Source organism: Schistocerca nitens, chromosome 2 (assembly GCF_023898315.1).
Source record: "Schistocerca nitens isolate TAMUIC-IGC-003100 chromosome 2, iqSchNite1.1, whole genome shotgun sequence".
Lineage (NCBI taxonomy): Eukaryota > Metazoa > Arthropoda > Insecta > Orthoptera > Acrididae > Schistocerca > Schistocerca nitens.
This window is the reverse complement of record NC_064615.1, coordinates 525,541,252-525,564,706: the sequence shown is the minus strand read 5'-3', so window position 1 is coordinate 525,564,706 and position 23,455 is coordinate 525,541,252. Positions and strand designations below refer to the sequence as shown.

General features: G+C 42.3%; 1 protein-coding gene across 4 annotated transcripts in view; it reads left to right on the top strand.

Annotated features, from left to right (window-relative positions):
* The window catches only part of LOC126234477 (juvenile hormone esterase-like), a 99,543-nt gene that overhangs the window by 44,292 nt on the left and 31,796 nt on the right, over window positions 1-23,455 (top strand). The gene's annotated exons all lie outside the window — the stretch shown is intronic.

Genomic DNA, 23,455 nt, shown 5'->3' with positions numbered 1-23,455 from the left:
GTGTAAATGTATAAATTTATCATGCAGTTTCTCCAGGTAGACTTAATCCTGTAAGTGACACAATGTTCTATCCAGCGTAATAAAGTAAAAACGTGTCAATGTGTATTCTTTGGAAAGACACTCCTGGAAATGGAAAAAAGAACACATTGACACCGGTGTGTCAGACCCACCATACTTGCTCCGGACACTGCGAGAGGGCTGTACAAGCAATGATCACACGCACGGCACAGCGGACACACCAGGAACCGCGGTGTTGGCCGCCGAATGGCGCTAGCTGCGCAGCATTTGTGCACCGCCGCCGTCAGTGTCAGCCAGTTTGCCGTGGCATACGGAGCTTCATCGCAGTCTTTAACACTGGTAGCGTACCGCGACAGCGTGGACGTGAACCGTATGTGCAGTTGACGGACTTTGAGCGAGGGCGTATAGTGGGCATGCGGGAGGCCGGGTGGACGTACCGCCGAATTGCTCAACACGTGGGGCGTGAGGTCTCCACAGTACATCGATGTTGTCGCCAGTGGTCGGCGGAAGGTGCACGTGCCCGTCGACCTGGGACCGGACCGCAGCGACGCACGGATGCACGCCAAGACCGTAGGATCCTACGCAGTGCCGTAGGGGACCGCACCGCCACTTCCCAGCAAATTAGGGACACTGTTGCTCCTGGGGTATCGGCGAGGACCATTCGCAACCGTCTCCATGAAGCTGGGCTACGGTCCCGCACACCGTTAGGCCGTCTTCCGCTCACGCCCCAACATCGTGCAGCCCACCTCCAGTGGTGTCGCGACAGGCGTGAATGGAGGGACGAATGGAGACGTGTCGTCTTCAGCGATGAGAGTCGCTTCTGCCTTGGTGCCAATGATGGTCGTATGCGTGTTTGGCGCCGTGCAGGTGAGCGCCACAATCAGGACTGCATACGACCGAGGCACACAGGGCCAACACCCGGCATCATGGTGTGGGGAGCGATCTCCTACACTGGCCGTACACCACTGGTGATCGTCGAGGGGACACTGAATAGTGCACGGTACATCCAAACCGTCATCGAACCCTTCGTTCTACCATTCCTAGACCGGCAAGGGAACTTGCTGTTCCAACAGGACAATGCACGTCCGCATGTATCCCGTGCCACCCAACGTGCTCTAGAAGGTGTAAGTCAACTACCCTGGCCAGCAAGATCTCCGGATCTGTCCCCCAGTGAGCATGTTTGGGACTGGATGAAGCGTCGTCTCACGCGGTCTGCACGTCCAGGACGAACGCTGGTCCAACTGAGGCGCCAGGTGGAAATGGCATGGCAAGCCGTTCCACAGGACTACATCCAGCATCTCTACGATCGTCTCCATGGGAGAATAGCAGCCTGCATTGCTGCGAAAGGTGGATATACACTGTACTAGTGCCGACATTGTGCATGCTCTGTTGCCTGTGTCTATGTGCCTGTGGTTCTGTCAGTGTGATCATGTGATGTATCTGACCCCAGGAATGTGTCAATAAAGTTTCCCCTTCCTGGGACAATGAATTCACGGTGTTCTTATTTCAATTTCCAGGAGTGTAGGAATCAATAATATTACTCAAATTATTATTTATTTCGAAACCTACCATGAGTTGGTGTGTGGTGTGGTAAATATTCATACCAACGAAGAAGGAGCACAAAACACGTGTTCAAAACGCTTAAAATTTTCAGTTCATTAGGAATGTGTACTTCTATTAGTAAATGTCCTCAGAAGGAAGACGGTTCCCAAAGGCCTAGAGTTCACAATCACTTATAAACCACACATGTAAATTCACATTTGCAGCCACTACAGTACCAGAGACAGTTTCACGACATTTATGAAATCGTCCTTCAAGCACATGCGAACATTCTTCTCTAACTGCTGTATCTGTACTTGAAGATTGACCAACTGGTACACTTGAAACTGTGTTACCCAAACCATTGTCAGTCAGTCAGTCTGTGACAGTCAGTGAGTCATCTTTGAGACTGTAGAAGTAGTAGCCACACTAATTGCATCAGAGTCTCCTCCAAATTGTGAATCATCTCCATGCTCTTCTGTAAACTCTACCCAGCAGTTCACTACACGACTAGCCAGAACTTTATCTGTCATGGAACTGTGAAATTCCATAAAATAATTATTGTAGATCTAAAATAAATATTCCAAGACATCAATAAGCACCTCCACAAAGTATTTCTTCTAGATCTAAATCAGCATTCACAGATATCAATACGGTCCTTCTGAGTATAAACACCAACTACAAATAAGCCAAAATTATATGGTTACTACACTTAAGTCTGTACATAAAATGTTTTCGTGATGTTGCACATTTTCAGAAATCATCCTACATGTGCACTGTCAGCGGAAATAATTATATTATCTCAACAGCCAACATTTTCGAAATAATTTGCCTAACAATATTATCTTCAATGTTCATTCTTCATTACAAGCAGCAATGCATATCATATAATGAATAGAACTGGATGTAACTGGAGTTGATTTCATGACAATCCATTTGTTTACTTGTATGGCGTTGAATGAAAGTATCTCTAAATGTGCTTACAAACGGCTCCATGTAGATATTATACTTTATCCATTTAGTGACCAAATTATTTCCAGAAGTTGTAGACTTTTTATGAAGACTTTATTGTGCTAAGAAACCATACACCAAATCATAGTTTACATCTTGAATGTGAAAGTGTGACTACAGGTATAAGAAAATTAGTGCGAACTATTGTTCGCACCGAACTCTGGAGTAACTTGACATGGTAATTTAAAAAAACTGTATATCCTTTACTTTTAGTGCAAAAAACATATTAAACAATACATTAATATTTGTATTACTTCATATTGTCCTTTGAGTTCACTATGGAACTTCGAGAAGCATGGTGCTACACACAAAGGTACATGACAGTTGCTACACATTAATTTTGTTCTGTTTTCTTTGTTCTTGGTGCTACATTTGCGGCATATTCTGTTTGTTTTACCTTTTGTAGGCAAATGAGTTTAACTTTATCCAGACGAACTTCATCTGGTATTCCAGACACGCCTATTTTTGGTGTCTGAAAATGAACGGGGCTTCTCTTCGCTTACGACTTGAGAAGCCAGAGATGAGCTGCTCTGTCAAGTGTAATCTAAATGTTAGCTGGTCTGCTTCTGTCTTCTGTAGCTTCCACATTATGTAGGAATTGACAACTGCCATATCTACAAGAAAGAGAAACAGTCCGTGCCACCACTTCCATGAACGACGACCTACAGCATACCATTCACACAGCTGATCAAATCTACCCACTCATCCCATTATTTTATTGTACTCTGCCACAGTCCATGGGCAGAATACTCCACTTCTGCTTCCGTCTTTGTTTCTTCTCAAACCAGTTGTAGTGTGTTTGGGATTGTGATAATCTGATAGTATACAAACAGGTTTACTATCCTGTCGCTTCACTGCTGCAACACGAGACCTGACAGCAAATTCGAATTCTCCCCTGCAAAGTCTAGAGTTTTTTTTTTTTTTTTTTTTTTTTTTTTTTTTTTTTTTTTTTTGCAGCATATCAGGCAAATCTTTCCTATTTTAAAGAAAAGTTCCAGTGGCATAAAGTCCATGAGACTGTAACTCTTCCGTTATTCATACTGTTGTAAAATAATTGTCAAATGACATCAGACTTTTGCTGTCAGCCATTACTTTTTGTTAGAGTAAGCGCAATTTCTTCCCTCAAAGTACATTCAGACGTATCATTTGTATCTATCTTTCCAGAGTAGATGTCTAAATTTATGATTAACCCAGTACTAGCATCAGCCAGCCACCACACTTTATTTCCATGCCTCACTGGTTTCATTGGCGTATATTGTTTGAATGTTGACCGTCCTTTGAAGGTCACCATACATTCGCCAACTGCTAAAACAGAGGATGGTTTGTACACTTTACAAAGCCTATTTGATATTGCACTGTCTTGCAGGTCGAATTTTGTGTAACTTGTCATACCCTGGTTCTCCTTTTTTCACATGTGCTGTGTTCATTGCTGTCCAGGTTCTCACCAATTTTTATCGATGTTTTATCATGACTAATGACACAGCCGTTACTCCAAGAATATGATCACTGCTCCAATAATTTCCAAGTTGTGGAAGATGATGAACACCCTTCAAAATAAGCATTCCCAAAACAGCTTTTAGCTCAGTAACAGTAATGTCCTGCAAGTTGGAAGTTACTTTAGTTGTTTTCTTCCCTGATTTCACGACACACCTTTCCTGCCTTGCATATAAGTTCTTCTGATTGCAAATGTGAAGCAACAGATCTTCTGTAAATATTGAGTCGAAATATTTTATTTCATTACCAGGCTTTAAGAAATTTGCAAAATTTTCTGCACTTTTTTCTAATTTCAGTGGAAGATTTTCAAACTAAGAAATATTCTCATTCCATGTTTTATCACTAGAAGATCAAAGCAAATTGAAAACCGATTTAGAAAAGACATCTCAATGGTGCGAAAATTGGCAGTTGACCCTAAATAACGAAAAGTGCGAGGTCGTACACATGAGCGCTAATAGGAGTTCGTTAAACTTCGGTTATACGATAAATCAGTCAAACCTAGTGGCCGCATATTCAACTAAATACCTAGGAAATACTGTTACGAACAAGTTAAATTGCAAAGAATACATAGAAAAGGTTGTAGGGAAGGCTAACCAAAGACTGCGTTTTATTGGCAGTACACTTAGAAAATGTAACACATCTACTAAGGAGACTGCCTACACTACGCTTGTCTGTCCTATTTTAGAATACTGCTGCGCGGTGAGGAATCCTTACCAGACAGAACTGACGGAATAGTCAGTTCAAAGAAGGGCAGCACCTAAATCATACTTGTGATGCTCGAGCTGGAGCTAATGCATCTCGTATTATTTGCAGTGGCACTTATAACTAAATCATACATACAGAAATGCAGATTAAACCCACTAGACTGTACTTTAGGAATTTCAGCTTCCATCGAAAGAAGCGGTAGCCAGCGCCCCTGCGTCCCCCCCACCCCCCTCGGCCACTCAGTCCTATCCAGCAAAAGAAACTCATAGGCTGACCGAAAGTAGTATTCTACTTGTCGCCTGGCCAATGCAGGTTTGGCAGCATAGGTAGCTATATGACCATTGAGTTATTTCCTGATGTGGTTCACAATTGTCCTGCTGAATTTACTCGACATTTTCACTGATCTCCATTAAATATTCTGAATCATGCTTTCTTAAATGATGAGATAGATATAGCAAATTTATCTTTTTGAGTCCACCAAACTGTTCACAACAGAAACTTTAGCTGGTTTTGCCTTTTAAGTAGCGAGTTATCCACGTTTTGCACATTGGGATGGCAAGAGAGTCATGTCTACTACAGTCGTCCACTACCTTCATAATAAAGAGGAAACAATGCGTTATTTCTCGGATCTAATCTCTCATTTTTTTCGTCTTCTGTAAAGAAACTCTAGCAGACAGTTCGACAATCAGGGAAGAAATCTTAAAAAAAAACTACTCTCTCGTTAATTATGTCGTTACCTTATATCTGTACCCATAGGTCTGAAAGTGAATTGCACACATGGTTAAAGCCTGATTCATTCAACTCCATTGACTTAACTGTGCCACTGAGTGATTTGTTAACTGAATGTCATTGTGTATCTGCGCAAATGCTACATTTCCACGTTTCTGTGGTAGTCCAGCACCGCTACTTGAGTATGACTGCGGACAAAATATGTTGCGTATTCGTAACGATTGCGGACAATTTGTTTTATTAAAGAAGACTTCTTTCGTCACTTTATCATGAAGAGTTTTAATGCATTTCTGTTAGCTCAGTGGGTACTAATTTGGGCTTTGTCCTTAATTTACTCAATAAAACAAACAAGAGAAAAATTACTAAGCAGCAAAATAGTCTCCCACATGATGTAAAAGTATCTGAGAGTACTCCGATAGTTTTTCTGCTTCACGTCTGAAGACAACGCGTTAGTAGCAGTTCGTCTTGTAGAGTGTTATGCTATATAACAGACGTAAAGCTATACAGTTCGGAATAACGAAAAGGTGCGGTGAACTCGCGATTTCTGTCACTGTACTATTCCCACAGTTACAGAAGACTGCTGAAGATCAAATGGGTGGTCCACATAACTAATGAGGAGGTACTGAATGAAACTGGCGAGAAAAGAAATTTATTGCACTACCTGACTTGAAGGGATTGGTTAGTAAGACACATTCTGAGACATCAACGGATTACAAATTTGGTATTGGAGGAAGTGTGGGGGTAAAAACTGAAGAGGGAGGCCAACAGATGAATACAGTAAGCAGATTCAGAATGATGTAAGTTTAAAAAGTTATTCAGAGACGAAGAGGCTTGCACAGGAGAGAGCAGCATGGAGAGCTGCATCAAACCAGTCTTCAGACTGAAGATAATATCATCAAGAACAACTATTTCGACCTATCCGCTCTAATGGAGGAATTCTCATTGGACTCTCAATGATACCAACCTTACTTTTACTTTCACAGAAAATTATTTTGGCTTATTTATATGTTGAATCAGTTTATCATTTTATTTTCTTTATCTGTATCAGTCAATCACTTTATTTTCTGTATCTCCACATCTTTCCCGCAGTCATTTCATCTTGGCTGCCTGCCTTTACTGATTTCGTTGTCAAGGGATTTATATTGGTGTGTACCCATCTTTCCCTCAACCTCTTTATATTTCCTTCTTTCATCGATCAACTAAAGTATTTTTCTGTTACCCAAGGTTTCTTTGCAGTTACCTTCCTTGTCTAACATCTGTGATTGCCCTTTTCAGAGATGTCCTCTTCAATTAAACTGCCTGCCGTGGTTTTCCTGATCAAAGTGTCCACCTCCTTAGTAAATTTAAAATGCGTCTCATCATACCTCAGTACTTCCGTATCGCACTTCCCTCCTCACTGATTCTTTGGAAGGACTCTTACACTTCAGTCTGCTCTTCATCATCACTAAATTGTGATATACGTCTATATCTGCACCTGTATATGCGTTACAATCGAATCTCTGACTTAGGATTATTTGTCTGACTATGATGCAATCCAGTTGGACGTTTCCTGTGTCATCGGGTGATTTCCAAATCTACCTTCTCCTCCTGTGATTCTTAAAGAGATTATTCGCTGTTAACTATCAGAATTTATTGAAGAACACAACTGGTCCTTCTCCTATCTCATTTTTATTACCGAGCCCATGTTCTGTAACATTTTCTTCTAGTTCTTTCACTTCCATCGTGATCGAATCTTCCCATGACTATCATATTATTATTTCCGTTTACAGACTGAGCTACCTGTTCAGTATACCCACATACTTTCTTTATCTCTTCATCCCCTGCTTGCGACATTGGCCTGTATATTTGAAATGTCGTTGGCAGCGTTGGTGTACGGTCGAATCTAATAACAACAGTTCTATCACTGAACTGTACTCAGTAGCACGCAATCTGCCCTAGTTCATAACAAAACCTACTCCCGTTGTATCATTCTATATCGTCTAACTAGACATCGTTATCTTCATTCCATCTCATTTCACTGACTCCACTGTACCTAAACTAAGCTTTTGTATTTACCCTATCAGACTTTGAAAATTATTAACTCTGACTCGATCCTTCATTCATATGGTTGAAATGGCTCTGAGCACTATGGGACTTAACATCAGAGGTCGTCAGTCCCCTAGAACTTAGAATTACTTAAACCTAACTAACCTAAGGACATCACACACAGCCATGCCCGAGACAGGATTCGAACCTGCAACCGTAGAAGCAGCGCGGTTCCGGACTGAAGCGCCTAGAACCACTCGGCCACTATGCAGGAAAATAAATCAACAGTGTTACCCAAGAAACACTACAAAAATCGAACTGCGCACTACCCAAAAAACTGAAACACCGAGATTATATGGCAACACTATGAAACACACACCGTTCACTCTCCCATTAAAAATCTGAATTACAAAGAAAATGCTTAGAATCTGAGCAGTGGGAACGGAAATTGAGAAACAAACTAACCAACTTGATATAAAAAGAATCTTACCAGAAAAATTACAGCATAATCAGCAGCAGCCGCACTGTATGAAGAAATAGCGCCAGCTAAAGTAAGCTAAAGTAAAACTAATATTTTGGTAGAAACACTGAGATGACTTTCTCATGCTAAAAAACAGAGTCTTACTTGAAATGAAAATACTAATACGTTCATTATAACTAAAACGTTGTTTTTAAACTCTTGTTTCAGAAGAACACGAAGGTCAAAGGAAATCAAAACCTTTACTTTCTTTACTAGGCAATGCTTTTACGATTATGCAAACTGCAATGACCTAAAGTGAGGTGAGGAGGTGGACTGTTCTGTTGCAGGAATCGCTCAAATTATCAGTACACACCTGCTAAAAATTATTATTGCCTTATAAACATATCCATAATGCAAATCCACTCTGTTCCATAAATTCTGCGTCTGTAACGCTTCCATCAGATTAATAATTCTTAACAATTTTCTTCATAAAAATCCTCCTCCAATTTGCGCTACGCTAAAAGTTCTGCCAGCTACTCCAACACTCGACTACTCGCCACTCTACAACTGAGCCAAGGGTACAGAAGTTCGGAGGTAACTACAGTCGCTGCTACAAGGCGGATATTCCACAGATGTCTCACGCGACTGCTTTGCCGTCGAGAAATGAAATTTCCACTTATTCTGAAACTATCTGAAAACGAATGTCTAGTCTACCTAGTCATGGTGAGGAAAAATTCCCGCATTCGAACTTCGCAGCGCAATTCCTCGCGTGCTGGCAACACAAAAATGTCTGTCATAAAATTTTGCCTTGCGCATATTTATGGCAATAAATGGATGGTTGGTTGGTTGGTTGTTGGGGAAGGAGACCAGACAGCGTGGTCATCGGTCTCATCGGATTAGGGAAGGATGGGGAAGGAAGTCGGCCGTGCCCTTTCAGAGGAACCATCCCGGCATTTGCCTGGAGTGATTTAGGGAAATCACGGAAAACCTAAATCAGGATGGCCGGACGCGGGATTGAGGCAATAAATGGATGTTAAATATTGGCAATCTGTCAACACTGTAATCACATTTACAGTAGCAGTCTCTGTCAGTATCTAGCAGAAGTGCTGTGCCGTAGTACACTGGCAGCGTTTTGTGTTAGCAAGCAGGAGGTCGTGGGTTCGATTCTGGGCCAAGGTTAATTTCTCTTTATTTGCGGAAAGTAGTCTGCGTGGTACGGCATCTGGCGTCTTAATCGTCATGCAGCTATTAAAGTGGGTCTTCTGCTGTATCCTGACATAGGTGGTTACCGTACATGTGATTGCAGTGTTGCAAGATTGCCAATCTGCAACGTCCATTTACTGCCCGAAAATAGCGCAGAAAGAAATTTTGTGACAGACATGTTTGTATTGCTAGTATGTGAGTAATCGCGCTGAGTCCGAGTGCGCAGATTTTTCTTCGACCTATGGATGTCCATCTTTCGGCTTTCTAACCTTTCTAACAATTTTATACTGAAATTCCATCGCCAGACTCGTGGAACCTCGTATTGTCACTGGTTATTTCATCTTTTCCTCACAGCCACCTGCCCCTAGGTAGTTCTGTTCAAAATGTTCAAATGTGTGTGAATTCCTGAGGGACCAAACTGCTGAGGTCAGTAGTTCTGTCCCAGAAAACCTACTTACTGGTAGCACATTTTGTTCCTTGTTCCACATTTTCATCACAACTGTTTCTCCTTTCATGTCACCGGAAGCTGGAATCCAAATGGCACTGCACTCATACACAAGTGAAAATTTCGTCGAAGCTTTTGACTCCAGTTTTTCAGTTACTGTGAAATATTTCCTTCTACATTTTGCTTTTCTGGTTAGAAAAGTTTTCTTTTCCAATTTGAAACTATGTTATAAGCAGAATCTAAAATTTCTTTCTGGATGGTACTTTTCTGTAATTAGTGCTATACTGTCTTAGCGATGGTTCCAATGAAAGCATTCATAACAAAGCATATAATATTAGAATTATTATTATTTACTCATGAAGTTAATAGCTACTGGTGACGCTAAATAAGCTAATCTCTTCCAGCGAATGAGACTTTCACTTTGCAGTTTACTCAAACCAGAAAAATGAAAATAGCTATGACAGCTGCGGAAGAGGAGGGCCATAGAAATAATTGCCCTTGCGTTATATTTATGATACTCGACGCATCTGGATGTTATTTCCAGCTACGCCTTAGACCTAAATCATATTTATGATGCTTCAGTTGTAGTCGATGCATCTGGATATTGTAGTTGCAGTGCTACATGCTTACAGCAATGCAAATTAAATTCAATGGACTATATTTTACTATAGTGAATAAAATAAACAAAAGAGAAATTAAAAAAAAAAACTGTATAATCTCCCACAAGATCTACAAGTGTCTGACGATGCTCGCACAGTTTTTCTACTTCACGTCTATAGACAGTATGTTGGTAGCAATTTGTCTGATTCAGTGTTATATTATATAAAAGACGTAAAGCTCGTAGTTCGGCTTTCCCACTGCTACAGAAGAATGCAGAAGATTAAATGTGTAGATCACATAACAAATGAGGAAGTACTGAATAGAACTGGGGAGTAAAGAAATTTGTTCCATAAGCTGACTAGAAGAATGGAACGGCTGGTGGGACTCATTCTGAGACATCAAGGGATCCCCAGTTTAGTACTGGAGGGAAGTGTCTGGATAAAATCCGTAGAGGGAGAGCCAGAAATGAGTACAGCATGTAGATTCAGAAGGGTGTAAGTTGCAGTAGTTATTTGGAGATGAAGAGGCTTGCACAGGAGAGAGTAGCTTGGAGAGCTGCATCCACAACAACAGCAACTACGTCTGTTCTCACCTCTCCATTCTCTCCTCTGCGTTTAAAGGCGGAATTGTCATTGCACTCTTAAGGTTACCACCCTCACTTTTAATTTCACTGAAGATTATTTGTCTTGTCTGTATGCTGAATCAGTCCTCCTGATTATTATTTCTTTTTGTGTTTCTTAACATCTTTCCTGCAGCCATTTCATCTTGGCCGTGTTAGATGAGCATTTGATTATCACCCATAGAGAGTGGGATGAAGCGTCAAAACGACAGTAGATTTGTTAAATTCTCTACTGTGACCTTCAGCCGTAGCGCATCGGGCACAGTATGGCGGAGGCGTCCGTCTGCCTCTCATGCTAAACAGTAGACGTCTGGCACTGCTGACAGCACAAAGAGCGGGGCGTTACTCGAATGCCACTGCCAGTGACGACTACGGCTGCGAGCGAGATGACAGCGTGGCAGCGCAGCTGACAATACCGCGTTGTGGCCGAGGCATCCATCTAGCGATCCGGCCGCTCTCCACTCCTGTCGCGGCTCTCTCGTGACTCAGGAAAGGTTGCCCTGTCCAGTGGTCAAACAACAGAGCCTGTAGTGAATTCCAGGAGGTCACTCCGGGTGGCAAGTTTTATGGTGTAGTCTGTGACACTGAGTTGAGATTATTTTATTACCGAAATCGGTGACTACTTATGTTCGTTTAGGGCCTAAGGCAGGTGCTCTCAACACTTTCGTGGTGACAAGTGAGGAAAGGCTTGCGTCCTCCCAGTAGCGTATTGCAGCATCTCGCTTTGGCTCTGGCATACGTTATGGCCCAATATGGTAGCCGCATTTACCGCTTGTTTCATTCTCAAGGACGCTAGAGATTAAGGGTGTAAACAGAATCTCTGTATATGAGGCACTGAGGATCAAGCAGCTAAATGTTATGGAAGGAAAGGCAAGCTCAGCTTAGGGAGCTGACGAAGTGCCAGAGGAAAGTTACAGTGTCAGACCTTGCGCTTCCCGACAAACAGCATGCCGGAGTCGTGCCACGCCGAGCCGATGTAACGGCATGGCACAGACACTCCAGCAGTACCAGAACCCCCCCCCCCCCGCCCCCACCGAACATCCCCCCCCCCCCACTCGACCGCAAGCCGCGCAACCAAGTAGGAAACAGTGCCGCGAAGGAATCGCCTAAGATTGGAAGTTCAATTAGTTGCATTAAATGACAATTTTTCAAACACAAACTAAATCATGTTACTCTCCACTAAATTACAATTTGAGTATCCATTAAATTTATGTATTAAACAATTTTCTTCAGTAAAAGCACTAAAAGGGACAAACTAAATTTCACAATTTGCAACACCAATTAAAGAAATTGAAAATAGTTACAATTACTTGCCCTGAGGGCTAGAGAGAAATGTCAAATTGCACGACAAAAATTTGTTTTGCGTGTTCAGGTATGAACGTAAGCCCCGAGACGGATGCAGTCACGTAAACCAAACAAGATCTCACCACAGAATCAGACAGGACAATGACGAGAAGCAAACCAATTTCTCCGCATTAACGGCCTCAATAAGGACTGGCCAGACCACACATCTGAAAAATAAACTAAAACCAATAAATATTAAAACATGAACATACTTTAAATGGATAACCAGAATTAAGCACAAATGAGCAGAAACTCGTATGATACTATCACAGCAGGAGCGAATAATATTACACAACAGCGACGTGGCCCGAAACCTTTAGCTCTGTACAATAACCTTAAACACACTCTGAGTTAACTATAAAGGGCGCTGATCACGACTTGCTAAGGAACTTTTACTAATCATTTGGTTAGATTTAATAGAGAAACGATTAGTGATGGAAAACATTAAGATTATGTTGAAACAAACACGCTCACATTAGTATTAATAAAATGCAAGAGGAAGGCAGAGGCGGTCTGCCCCAAAACAACTCTCGGCGTACTGGACTCGCATTCGGGAGGACGACAGTTCAATCCCGCGTCCGGCCATCCTGATTTAGGTTTTCCGTGATTTCCCTAAGTCGCTCCAGGCAAATGCCGGGATGGTTCCTTTCAAAGGGCACGGCCGACTTCCTTCCCTAATCCGATGAGACCGATGACCTCGCTGTCTGGTCTCCTTCCCCAAAACAACCCAACCCAACTCTCGGCGTCAACCAAATTCACGAGGAAACTGTAGACTCTCGCAGGACGTGCAAGGCGTCCAAGTTAAAGCAGCGTAAACGGCCATGAATGCGGTGGGCTCATCCACTTAGCCCATGAATGGAATGCACCAGAAAAATGCCTTTCCAAATAGAGAACTTTCAAGGTTCCCCACAGATCAATCTTCCACCGTCATGGTTCCCACGTATAAGGTAACACACTATTTCAAAACGTGCTTGCATCATGTCGTACGGCTGGCTCTTCCTCTCCCTCTCCTCAGAGAGACCGCTCTTGTCCTCGATTCAATGATCACAGAAAAATTCGCAACGGCGCGCATTCGCACCGCGCCACCTCGCGGCGCACCATGGCCGATGACCGTGAAGTCAGGCCAGAACGCTACGAAGCAGATATGGATACGAGCCAGCATGGCCCAGGTTTCCTCACTCAAACCAGAAGACCCCTCATCCTATTTTCTAAGCTAGTAGAGGGGGGTGGGGGGGAGATCATACTTGACCTGGCTAACGTCGATCCTGGAGGTCCTACCGGTAGCGGGGTTACGAACAAACAGGTTAACTGGACTCATTACCCTCTGTCCTGTAAATCAAGGTGCGAGTTTCTTTCCCTACTTTCGCTTGAAAGGGTTGCCTCTCTCAATTGTAACACCTCCTCTGTCGTCGATGAGCTAACTACATTTTCCTTCTGGCCCTATTCCAGTTCGTCTAATGATATCTGGAGTGATATTGTCTGGCAAAACATGCTTAATTTTCAATAAATTTGCTAAAGGAAAATTAAGAGGACAGGCAAAAAGAAGGCCAATGGACACAGCCGAGGAAGCCTCATCCTGAGATGAATTTAAATCAAAATTAATCCAAGGAAGAGAGCTGTCCCAATTCGTCTGAGACTTGGCGGGGTAAATAATAAGGGCGGTCTTCAGTTTCCTTTTCACCCTTTCGGCGAAGGAGAATTGCAGGGGGTGGTGACGATATAATTAATGGTCTTGCCAAAACAGAGGCGCTTAAACTCCCTAGACATGAAGGCGGGGGCGTTATCACTGACCAGAGCTTTAGGTGACCCGAACAGCGGGAAGGTCCTAGGCAGATGGTGAATGATAACGGAAGCGAGAACTACCCTACTAGGGACAAGCCAGACGAATCGGGAGAAGGCGTCAACGACAACCAGAATGTCAAGATTCCCATCATTAGTACAGGGAAGAGGACCCGACTAACCGACGAACGGTTTGTCCGTAGGATGCTGCTCCCGCTCGATTGCAAAAGCCCATTGTGTAAGTTATGATTCAGGTTACCCATGTTTCACAACTCCATCTGGCCAACTAACCGACGGATATCCTTACACAGTGACGGCCACGTCACACGCCGCTGCACCATAGCAACCGTTGCTGCACATGCTTAGACACATGCTAGTGGTCGCCCGACATAGTCGGTCTCGTTTTTTTATGCACAGATACACACTCATTTTACAGCAATAGGTGTCGCTATTTCTACTCGCTCCGTGACATTGGCGGAATTGCATCGTAATACTGAGGTTCTTGTTGGTAGTCAGCCTACCCCAAAATAAATGTGTGTGTTTCAGTCCCAATTCTCTCACTGGGATAAAAGTCTTAATGAAATGACCTCCCAGAAAAGAATCATGAAAGTAATGGAACACCGAAGGAACGAGTTCTATGGGGAAGCACCACCCATCTACTAGGCCTTCTAGGCCTCGCCAAAACCCAACCCGAGGCTTGGTTATATATCTATAGACCGAACTTTCTGTGCTCGAGATAGAATCTAAACTTCTAGAGGGTGAACAGGACTCCAAGGCGTCACACTCATAGACAGATTATTCGAGTTCGGCAGCTGATCAGCTGATAACCTCCTGGAAGCGCCTGTTCATCGGTTACTTGGGCCCCCTTCTCTGTACCAATGAGGGGAATCGTTACATACTGGTTGTGGTTGACGCCTTCTCCCGATTCGTCTGGCTTGTCCCTAGTGGGGTAGTTGTCGCTTCCGTTGCCGTTCACCATACAGTCCCTCTGCAAGACTGCAGCCGTGACACCAGCGTTAAAAGCGTCGACAAAACCGGGAGTGACTAGCACAAGAGTATTACTCATGGCAAAGCCTCGAAAGCAGCTGTTGGCTCTGCCCCTCGACGGAGGTCTCCCCTTTTTTGCAGAGGCTGTAAAAATGAGCTGCAATATGGGAAAAGGTGGGAATAAACGTCGTGCAAAAAATGGCCATGCCGATGGACCTGACCACCCCCTTTTTATTCCTTGGGATAAGAAATTTCCTTAAGTCGGACCTACGTTCTTGGTCGATCCTAATTCCATCACTCGACCCAGCTGCCCCAAGAAGGAACCTGCTGCCTAGCCAAGGTAATTTTTGACGGCTTAACTGTCAATCCGGCCCCTCGAAGCCTGAATAATACCTGTTCAAGGTGCCACAACTGTTCATCAAAGTAATAGCTATACACTACAACATCGTACAGGTAGTTATAGACACAACTTAATTTTAGATTGCCCAGGACATGATCTAAAAGTCAGGAGAGCACGACAGCACCGGTAGACAAACCTAAAGGCGCTCGATTCAACTCGCAGAGGATCCAACCTGTTCAAAATGCAGTAAAATGCTTGGGATTTTCAGTCAAAGGTGTCTGATAACGGGCTTGATTATGGTCAAACATGTAAAATAACGAACCTTGGAAAACCAACTGAAACAATTGTGGAGGTGAGGGAGCGTCACAGATTCCAGAATGGCCTTTTGCTTAAGTGCTCTATAATCGATCACGAATCGGCAATGCTTGCTTGCTGGTTGGGCACTAAAAAGATCAGAGAAGCGTAGGGTGCAATTGACGGTCTGATGAGCCTATCCCGAAGCATGCCACTAATCTTCTGCCGCAGTATTCTCATCTTCGGAGGAGACATACAGGAATATCATCAACCATACGCATTTTGTATTTGATTAGGTCCGTTACCTCAGTTTGTTAGTAAGAACATTAGGGAATTGCTTTAAAATGGCCAACAACCGCTTGGGGTCATTTCCACGAAGACGAGCAATCTTGGTAAGCCGTATTTCAAGAGAATTAATGTTGTTAGTGGTCCGGCAAGAGTAGAAGGCTCTCTTCTCTGAAGGGCAAAACTAATATCGAGCACCAAGGCTATTAGCTGAATAAAGTCGCAACCAAGAAGCAGGGTAACAAAGAAGTTTTTAACCGCAATTAGCTTAATAGACCAGGAAAAATCTAAAATAGAAAATCTCCTTCGCACCTCCCCCACCAGAGACACCACCTGCTCATTCGCATCCCGACATCACCGCAAAGAATGTCGCAAGGGAAGAATCTTCCACAAATTCCTAAATTCCAAATATCAACTGCAATCCAGCAACGAAACAGAGCTTCCCGAATCCAAAATGCCGCTGATAGGTTCCTGGTTAGATCGGGAAGTTCAGTACCTAAGAGAAATGTTTCTACCAGCCACAATAAGTGCGCAGTGTGCGGGGACCCTGCCCGAAAATTGCTTATTCCGCCTTCGGTGGCGTCAGCTGTAAGTCCTTGGGCCACGCATACTCGTACAATCGCGCGCCAGGTGTACACGAGGGCCACACCGAAAAGAACCGTGACGGATTGGAGAGTTGGAAGGTAACTCGCGTGGATTGTCAGTTCGGAGATGACCAAGGGTTTGGACCACTTTCCTTGGTCACGATATTCATCGGCGGATCCAATGAGTTGGAGTCCAACTCATTCAACTCGATAAAGGTAGTACGTTAGTAGGTTTTTGAGTGAAAACAACACGTGAGCGATCTTCCGGCCTCATTCCCCCCAAGCTGATACATGGTCGTGAATTAAACAATGACCCGAAAACAGAATAAATTTGCTTTGCTTCACGTCTATATTCACAAATTTTTATGTCATCAGACTACCGGTTTTGGTCTATAATGACCGTCTTCAGATCAGTTTCATACACAAATGTCCTAATATATTGGAGCCATAGTGGCATCGTCAAATAGTAAACACAAAATAAGCTCCAGCATCGTCAAATATATATCAATAATAGCATAGGAATTTTCAGCTTAACACGAAACAGGAGCATACGGTTAATCAATTAATAACGTTTGTGACGGAGTCATGTCAATGGATGTACCTTGGCTTTAGATGAGGAAGTGGGTGGTACAGAGTCTGATGCTCCTGCTGTGAGTTGGTCAGATCAGGTTCAGAGCACGTTCATAGATATCCAGCGTTTTAAAAGATTCGTTCCTGACGTGCTTGCTAAGTTGGCTGTCCCGATCATACATTTGACTCACGGTGTTTAGGAGCTGTCTATTCATCAGTTATTCCGGGCTGTGAAAGTGTTGCGTGTGATCGTGCGCTTTGAACCTTATAGCGATGCTGTGCAAAGTTCATACTATATTACCCTTTGTTCGTCGTATCCTTTCCTCCAAGGGTTCTTGGGTAGCTTTTTCTGGAATTCTGCAAGAACGGGGCGTCTTAGGTGAGTTGAGAGTCCATACAGTACAACAGAATGTATCGCCACGTTTTCATAATTAGCTCGAGCGTGCGCATTATTGATGGATTCAAGCAGCCACAGAAACGCTGGTGGAATGTACTGAGCATGTTCGTACCGTGGTATCTACCTTGCACATAAAAGTCACGGAGCAGGATGACGTTTTAAACTTCCTTTGCTTTGCCTAAAATTATCAATACGGTTATCCCAGTGAAAGAGTTGGGACTGAAACACGCACATTTATTTTGTGGTAGGCTAACACGGACCTAAATATTACGATGCATTTCCGCCAATGCCACGCAGCATGTAGAAATAGCGACACCTACTGCTGAAAAATCTGGCTGTATCTGTGCATAAAAAAAAACGACACAGACTGATGTCGGGCGACCACTAGAATGTGTCTAAGCATGTGCGGCAACTGTTATAGACTGTAATATGTGTAAATAAATTGTACACTTAACAACCAACCTCTTTATGAGCAGACGCCGAATACTACATACGTTTCTAGCCAAAAACTTCCTTCTGAAAATTCAGTTGTTCAATCCGTTTACTATAACAATATAAGGTGACTCGCTGAACGGTGCAGCTGCATACAGAACACGACATGTGGCTGCTGGCTGTCGGTGCGCCCTCCGTAGCTCTCAAGCTGATGGCACGAAGGCTCGCAAGCACTAGCTGTTCCTAAATGTTTGCCACATATCACACCCTTCAGTGTATGACCCAAAAAACCGTGTCGAACGTGAACTGATACCCAGCTCTAATGTATTCGAAAATGAATTTTCAGAAGGAAGTTTTTGGCTAGAAACGTATGTAGTATTCGGCGTCTGCACACTGCATGGAGGAAGACTATGGTCCCGGGGAGACTGGGGTTGGCAGCAGATGTCTGTGGGGTGAAGTCAGAGCCTGCAGATGTCTGGACGAGACTGTCATCTCGGACAGGAGTTCACGACCGCCGGTGCACGTAGGAGTGTACTGGGGCTGGTGGCCAACTACAGTTACCATTTGTACTTATAAAATATGACAAACTGGCCGTGACGCCAGGTGGTGAAAAATGTTTTTAATAAACCCACCGTTCCTTCTGGTTGCAGTACATCTCGGCGTCATTTAAATGCTGTAAAAACAAACAGTCCTGAATATTTAAAAAATAGACCATTTGACCTGCAGCGTGTTTTTAATGTCATGGTAATTAAATACTGGTACAGATATGCCTGATGGTGCTAAAAAGTGCCTAAATAGTAATGTAAATAGACCATGCAAATATACAGGCGTCAAATAAACTATCTCACTTGGATTTTTTTTAACTGCCACTGTTATAGATTGGATTATGTCCACTGAGACGTCACAGTAGGAGCCATCTTGCCAGACTTATAAGGCAGTTTACAGAGGTAACCATCTTGGGCGCATATCATGATGACTCCATCTTAAATTTGTCAACGATGCAGGCTGCGCTCACCGCCTTCAGTCACAATAGTTCTTGTATTTTTATTTTTTATTCATTTTATTTTATTTTTTTCAGTTCACAACGCATTCGAGCCATGGGGGCTCATCTTCAGGTGGTATGACAATCTACAGTAACTGTTTTTTACCAAATTTAGGTTAAAGTCTATTCGTGGTAAGATCACATTGGTATAGTAATAAGTGTAACATGGTGAACATAAATTTAAAACACTACGAATAACCGAAAGTGTCTTTTTCCGCAGTGGACGCAGGTTTTCGGAGTACAGTATGAGTAGACATATTTATGTTCGTATATACGCTTTACGTTATGTAGCACATTTGTGAACAGAAGCAAAAGCGTTTCGAATGTGAAAATTTTGCTTTTCTGCAAATATAGAGGTGTTTTTATTTCAAATAAGATACAAAGCTCTTATACTATTAATTACTAGCTGTCAAGCCTGGCATTGCCCGGATATTAATTTTGCCTATGTCTATCAAAAACTAAAATAAAATGAAGATTTCCAGAATTCTGGAAACATCCCCCAGGCTGTGGCTAAGCCATGTCTCCGCAATATCCTTTCTTTCAGGAGTGCTAGTTCTGCAAGGTTCGCAGGAGAGGTTCTGTAAAGTTTGGAAGGTAGGAGACGAGATACTGGCAGAAGTAAAGCTGTGAGACCGGGCATGAGTCGTGCTCCGGTGGCTCAGTTGGTACAGCACTTGCCCGCGAAAGGCAAAGGTCCCGAGTTCGAGTCTCGGTCGGGCACACAGTTTTAATCTGCCAGGAAGTTTCGAAATGAACATTGTTTGTAGTGTGACATCTAAACAATTCCATTTCCATGTACTCATAAAAACGCCTTTGAAATTATGGGACGTTCGTGCGAAGAAATACGCATAATGTACAAACGTACAAGTATAATTTCTAAATTCAGAAACACAGTACACTAACATAGAATTCTCTGTAATGTCTATTTTAACTCATATCTTGATTATAAACAATGTTGTCACATGTACAGGCAGCTGGGCGCTACTGCTTTGAGTGCCAACAACGCGATTTTGTAAAAGTCTCTATGGGAACGCCTCTTCATTGCTCTATATACTGATATTTTCTTCATCTACAGCCGTTTCCGTTTCGCAGTTGAAAGCTGGCGAAGGCTTTGACAGTTCTCAGAGATTTCCTTTATCTGCCACTACTGTAGGAATGTCTTAGTAGTAAGGAATAAATATATTAAAACTTCATGTACTTGTATGATTCATTCATTTTTTCAAGCATCTCAGTGTTTATGACATCATATCTCTTGATCTGTGCGTCGTAAAAGGATATATTTGAATAGGTACATTCAGAGGCATACGTATATACTGTCTACAGATATGCATATGCGGATACCGTCTACGAATTCTATGGGGTTGGTAGCACAGAAGTAATAAATTTAAAAGTCGTGCAAGATGTGGCAGATTTTCACTCATCTTACTGTTTATAACGTCATGTCTCCTGAACTTTGATAATTAGGTGTTTCTTACCCCCACAGCAATTGTTGCCTGACAGTAACGGATATGTGTACCAAGTGTGTATGGAAACATAGATATAATATGTACAACAAATATCTGTATGTATGTCAAATGTGACTGTGTATTATCAAATCGTTGTACTGTTAAATAGTTTTTATTTAGGAAAAATAGACAAACATCTGCAGTTATTTATGTAAGAACTTTAATTTTTTAAGAAAACGCCCATTCTTCTGTGTCTGTAAAATCTTCATTTCCCAAGATGGTGATTATTTTTTTTAAATCAGTTGGTAGATTGCCCTGTTCTTAGATAAAGCCTCATTTTACAGTTAATCTAAGAATAGCTCCGCCTAACAGTCTGTTAAGTAACAAATCCAGTATCCATTTTCCTGACTACCTGCTTGTTGCGTCTGTTTTCTCATAAAGGCATGTATATATCTCCTCTGTTTCCTACGAGTCAAAGTGGTTTTGGGAGTGTGCCATTTATTATTTGATGAAATTTAGTCCCAATTATTAAAATATTCCCTGCTGTCTAAAACAATGGTTTCGATAATAAATTCATCTGACCACACGTAACAACCCGGAATAATTTAAGGGGCTCCGGAAAGGCTCAAAATCATGAAAAGTTCAATTTTTACTTTTTTGCGTTTTCTGAAACTGCAGACTATTACCTTTTAATAGATATATAACTTATTCAATTCCGAAGACTACAACTATTTTTAAATTTTTTTTGAAATGTGTTCTACATGGGCGTGACCCACTGTGGCGCTGTTAAACTGCTGTCAAATGGTGTTATTATTAACGTCCGTGTTCATCAGGTACATTTTAGTGATGTGAGATAAAGTATGTGTTGTGGCTAACCTGTGATGGTTCAATATATATCGCTGGTGTGATTGTCGATTGTTTCATGTTTATTTACTCTGTCGTTATCTCGAAAATATTCGTAATTAATTCTGTTTCTAGAGTCTCTGTTTTGTTGAAGTATAATAATGAGTAAAAGTAAAGTTATTAGAAATCCTCTGAAGGCTTTTAAGAAAAGGAGAAATGTTGGAAAGCCAAAGGTATTTAGAAATATGGTAATGAAGATAGGTTCTAACATGGTACGAGCGATGCTTGCTTTAGACAAGGAACGCCTTCGGGCTGCAGACAGGGCTGTAAACAGTCTAGAAATACAAGCAAGAGTAAACAGGAGGAGGAACAAGAGGAAGCTGGGGGAGGAGTTTGCAGAGGATGAAGATAATCCATCCTATGGACCTGGAATGCACTAGAAAGTTAATCCAATCTTTGTAGCTCGATTCCCAAAACTTTTATTTTCTCATACTAATTACATGTTTTCTAAGGATCTTCGAAACATATTTGTTTCAAACTTTCAGTAAATGTTACACAGTACCTTCTGCATAATTTAACACAGCCTTTTTCAAAAAAACTGTATATTTTTGAATATATAAATAAAAAATTGCAAAAAAATGTTGTGAATTTTCATTACAATTGAAAAAAAAATCATCTTTAATAACTGAACTAAAATTTTGTAAAATCCCTGTGTTAAGTTGTAGCCCATATTCCAATAAATAATCTGTAAAAAGTTCAGCTTCCTACCTCAAATACTTTGTGAGGAAAGATGTAATTTATAAGCGTTATTTTAACACTGCAAGTATAGGGCGTTCCGGAGCCCCTTAACAAGTGTGACAATTCCAGCCCTGAAAGTTTACGTTTTACAATCAGGAAATTGCTCCAATCTCATTATGAGTTTCATTTCGGCCTTTGCAATATCATTTTATATTTGCTTTGTGCTGGAAGAATGTTTCATGGGCAATCGTGCTATTTATCTTAGTGGATTCTATTAAAGTGTAACGGTGGTAAGTGACGCACTGGTGAAACACTCAACTAGCATTCAGAAGGGCAGAGGTTCAATACCAATTCCGGCCACTCCGATTTAGCTTTGCAGTGATTTTCCGTACATCATTTAGAGCACGCTCAGGGGTGGCTCGTTTGAAGAGGACACGGCCTGCTTCTTCCTTATTCGTCCCAAACAGAGCCTGTGTTCCTTCTGTAATGCCCTTGTCGTTGATTTGATGTTAAACCTTAAACTTATGTACTTTGATTTTAGTAACGTATCACCCCTTACATTTCTTGTACCATTAAGCAACTCCACCAGTCACGACTCGTTCTTTAGGTCAGACCACCATTCGCACTAAAATATCCCATTACCTTTTCGTAGTGGATATTGTTTTAGTTAATCAGCTTCTTTTGCTCGTTTAGGGAAGGCGGTTATTGGTGAAACTACCGGTTTTCGGCAATAATTTAACATGCCTGTTGATACCACTGAAGATAACCGGTTTGTAGGATAACTGATTTTCCATTTCTCATTGCTGTTAGTTTTAGCAATCAACATGACTTCACACAAAGATCGAAAGAGTCTAATGAAGGTGACAGAGTAAGTGATCACGATCGACATGAGGTTGAATCTATCTAGGAAACTCGTCTGCTTGTCTCCAGCAAAGACTGCGACGAACGGCGCGGCAATAGCTAAGTCGGAAGGTCACAAGTTGATCATCACTTCTCTGCATCGTCACTATTGGGTGGTATCAGTTTATCAGACTATAGCAATATTCCAATTAGAGCGTCGGTTATTAGCCCACCGTCATTCCACGTCGGTAATGTTATTGAAATGTTAATCAAATTTTCCTTGTTTTCCGAGGAACGCTGTCGATACTTCCTCCTTATCTGATGTCCCAAATTTGTTCTGCTTCTCTCATTGTAAACTTCTTAAAGCAAATGGATCATTTTACTTCATTCCAATTCTCCTTCTTCTTCTTTTACTTGTGCCTTGTCCCGCAGTTTTCGCAGGGTCGAATTTGGCATGGTTAGTTTAAGCCGGATGCCTTTCTGCCGCCAACCCATACTCCCTGGGAGGGAAGCAGTATACCCCAGCTGTATGCGTCTAGTGAAACCATGAAAGAGTGCGGATGAGTTTAAAATGTCTGAGTGGTGTAACTGAGGCGGTATGTGAGGACCAGCCCAGTATTCACGCAGTTGGATGTGGAAAACTGCCTAAAAACCGCATCCAGGCCGGCCGGCGCTCTAGGCCACGTC